A 4,595-nucleotide genomic window follows, 5' to 3' on the forward strand; every position below is an offset into this window, starting at 1 on the left:
TGATATGAACTGTATAGAGGTGTATGATGGGATCTAGTGTGACTGAGGTGGTACCGGTACCGTGATCACCATGTGTTTGGTTGTGTGTGTGAGATGGAATCCAGCGTGGCCGAGGTGGTACCGATGCCATGATTTTTGTATGTATGTTGCATTCATGCATTGATTATGTGCATTAGAGTTAGTTGTAGTCACTAGTTACACTTTGTGGCCAAGGTCTCACAGGTATCGTGTAACTCAGGATTGCATTTGAAAATGGATGCGCTTCATGGCCGATGATTGGTGTTGGTGTTGCGTAGTCCTTACTTAACTATGGTATGTATACTAGATTAGGTAAACAGTCTTGAGTTTCACTTTGTGGCCAAGGTCTTGCTGGTATCGTGTACCTGAGACTATATTTGGAGATAGATTACACTTTGTGGTCGAGGTCTTGTCGGTATCATGTTATTTATACTAACTATATCACTATGAAGACATGTAGCGTATATGTGGTTAGGTATCACTCCCTATGCTACAAACCCTTGCCAATAGGGATTAAGGTGATTGATAACCCATTGTGGTATATTCGATGTACCTTTCTAGAATGCCACACTTGTGGTACGAGGTGATTGTTGCTAGAGGCAGAAACATGTCCAGCATGGCCGATGACGTACCGGTGCCGTGACTACCAGGAGGGGGCTATCAGGGGTTTGCTGGGTGGCTCATGGATGCATTCGAGGACCGACAGGCTTTAATTATGACTAGAATTGTTATCCTTGCATAGTCGATGGAGGTTCTGAGACGAAGGATGCAGCCTAATGCGCCGTAGTAGCATTTACCAAACTTAGTTTGTATTGTTAGGTGGATAATAAATAAATGAACTACTTCACGAACATCGTGGACTATGTGTTTAATTTTCGCAATCGTGCATCATAAATTATTATTGCTATTTTCTTGCTTGTATGTGCTTGACCCCACCCCTCACTGAGCGAGTTGGAAAGATCACCTCACGCATACACCCTTTTTCTTTAGATGATAATGCAGGTACTGTGGTGCCAATGGCAGGTGACCCATATTTTCTGGGTCAGAGTATGATGTGAACAACTGATGGATGCTAGAAGCGGGAGAGCACAATCAGGATTGTGCTTGCAACCACTGTGCTTATGCCGCACCGTGAGATTGTACATCATACTTTGATATTTTTGAGTATAATTGTGGATTGTATATATATATATATATATATTTTAAGATTATATTATATGTCATTGATGAATGCAACAGAATAACTCAGTTATTGCTATTATATTATCATTAGATGTTTTCCCATTTTAATTATGATTCTGCTACTATACTCTGATTCCCTGCTTATGTTGGTTTGTGATGTGAGATTGTGAAAATATTAAGTTACTGCTATCAGAGATCCTAGTAGGTTTATAAGAGAGGTACGTGTCTTACTCACACCATTGGTATTCCTAATGGTAAGTTGGGTCTACTGAAATTGAGTATGAAAAAATACCCTTATTCATAAAATTTCATTTCTAGGACTGGAGGTTATAAAATCAGGGTGTTACAGTAGGATTAGAAACCCTAGTTGGCCAGTTCTCTACAAATAAGAGTGTTTGGCCACAAAGCAAAGCAAGATTTTTGACCTAATCTTAAGAGCTCTCTCTCTCTCTCCCTGTTCTCTTTTGTCTCTCCTAATTGAGTGTGTGTGTGTGTTTCCAAGGATCCCCATTGCAATCCTTGGATTTGGAGGGTAGAACTTTGTCTAGTGAGATCACCGCAATCTTTCGTTTGTCGTTGTTCATGCGGATCAACGCATGGTATAACCTGATCCATTCTGTTTCGTGGAAAGCTACATCAAGGTAATTCTAGATACCAGTTCCCTTTCCATTTTATACAAGGAAATCCTTGTCAGAATAGGAAGTCAAGAAACTTGAAACTTGAAGGAAACATAGGTTATCGCAAAGATCAGAACCAAAACATTAATGGATGTTTGAAGAAGAAGACATAAATTTTAGACCATTAACTAGTAATAGATTCAGCAACTAAAAGATATGAATGAAAGAGAAATTATATTACTTGGAATAGATGGAAATATTAGGAAGAAGAAGAAGAAGAAGAAGGATATGAACTAGGCATCCCAGCTAGTCCTTGATTGGAATCCTACCTTCCATTATTGGCATCCCACCAATAAAGCAAATTTAATGCTCCATCTCTCAAATTCAATATAACTCATTATATGACTAGAAATAACTCCTCCGCACACACTGTCAGCTCCACTCATCGAGTGTGCGATTCAAAAGCACTCTAGGAACCCACACATACACATAAGAATAGGTAGAGTCCCTCTCCAAAGGGTTTGCACACTTAAAAAATAAGTCTTTATATATGCCCACCTTTCCTTTCATCCCTAACCAACGTGGGATTAAATACTTTAGCTTTTGCTCAAGGCTTTTGAACTTTCATTCAAAATTTTACTCCAAAAATTTTAAATTCATAACTCAAAATAAAAAGTAAGAGTAAAAAGTGATAGTATAAACTAGGGGATATGTTATTTTGAATCTTTACTTCATATAATATACATATATAAATAAAACATAAAAGAAACTAAAAATCTAACTCTCTTAAATAGAACTCCATACTAGACTAGGAAGAGGATTCCCAATGAAGTTAGGAATTCTGAAATTCCTAAAACTGCAAGCTAATCTTCTTCTTTTGGCAGTACTACTAGTGCCAAAATATTGCATCATTGCTTTTGTGTTAACCCAACGAATATTAAAAACCCTATAACGAACAGTTTCCTTATTGAGTTCATATTTATGAATTATAGGAACAATAACCAGAGAAGGTTGTAGAAAAAGAAGTCTATATATAAGTTTATATCCGTACATTTGTTTTTACTCATGCATGCATTTATAGGCTATCTAGAACAATGGTAACTCAACATGCATGTCAAACATATCACATAACTTATGAAACTGTGTAAAACATGGTACAGTGAAAAAAAAATCTAAATTTTCCTACTAAAATATAGTATTGGATTTGAGCAGTTAATAAAGGTACATGACCGTGTCCTGATCTTGGAACAACTGATACTTGAACCACTCGATGACTTTTTGTTGAGCACATCAATCGGTGTTTTTGCCAACACACTGGGTTAGCATTGTCAATGAAATGGTTGTGGAATATATAGTGTAGTGGGCATTAACAGACAGTGTCAGTGAGATTATAACGTCCCTAAATCCGAGTGAGATATGGATGCAGGCCCTTGCGGGCAACCATTAAATAACTGCATAAAAATGACCGATCAACTTTGAAACCTCAAAACTTTACTCAACTAATCATGGCCCGCCTTTACTATTCACCTTACAATTCATAGGACCCACAGCACTTCTGCTGTGCACCCTAATCAATTTCATCAAATGTATATAAAATCTATCAAACTCAAATATACAAGTCAAATCTCCATAAATTAAATCATACACATCATGTACCCTATGTACCAAATACAATAAAATATGTTTAATCATTCAAAAATATATTTTCTCAATTCTTCTCAATTGACCTTTCCTCTGTGCTAAGCCACACTTGATCTGTGAGACATGAAACTATAATGGGGTGAGCTAAAGGGAATTAGCTCAGTAAGATGGAAATGACATAATCAAACTTAGTACAAAAATACATACACTTAAACTTTCATTCTTTTCTCATGTATGCATAAAAACATCTTTTGTAGCATGTTAAAATCTCTTGTTCATATTACCTCACCGGGTAATTTATTGACATGTCTCAACTCCTCTCTCTTGTGTTGCGCTTGAGTTCAAACGATCTGGGTAGTATCTTGACTTGGGGTCTCACTTCCACGTTTCTTGGCAGATATGAAACTGTGCTTTAAAACTACTTTTCATAAAAAAAATACATACATATATACTATAAAGAATCTCATGCATATCAGGTGAATCATGGCATAGTCCACTTACACTGGGTACAACTACATGTACGCAAACCTTCCCTAACCATTGCTTCCTCATCCCACTTTCTGGCTCTCGGTCTCTCTTCCATCTCCTTTTTATAGCTCCCTCTAATTTTTGTTTTTCCTTTTGTTCCTTCTTTTCTTTCTTTCCCTTCTTTCTTATAGATCTTTATTTTTCTCTATTTGCATTTCAATTAATGCATAACTAGTGGGTTAAATTTTTATATAAATGAATGTCTTTTATTTAATTAAACACTATCTTCATCCTCTCTCATTCTCTTTCTTGCATTCTCTCTCTTTCTCCTAAATTTTATCTTCCGTTAATCTATTATTATTATTATTATTATTATTATTATTATTATTATTACTAACTGTTATTATTATATTTGCTATTAGTAGTAGTAGTATTTAATTTTTCTAAAACGTAGATGGTCCCCTTTTTACTCAATCCTCTCTCTATCTCTCTCTCTCTCTCTCTCTCTCTCTCTCTCTCTCTCTCATAAACACACACACATACACACACACACACACACACACCTTCCTTTCTCATTTTATCTTGCCACAATTTATATTATTCTATATTTACACTAGAAAATAATGACTATATCTTTCTATATTCTCTCTCCCCATCTTTTTTTTTTTT

Source organism: Macadamia integrifolia, chromosome 5 (assembly GCF_013358625.1).
Source record: "Macadamia integrifolia cultivar HAES 741 chromosome 5, SCU_Mint_v3, whole genome shotgun sequence".
Classification (NCBI taxonomy): Eukaryota; Viridiplantae; Streptophyta; class Magnoliopsida; order Proteales; family Proteaceae; genus Macadamia; species Macadamia integrifolia.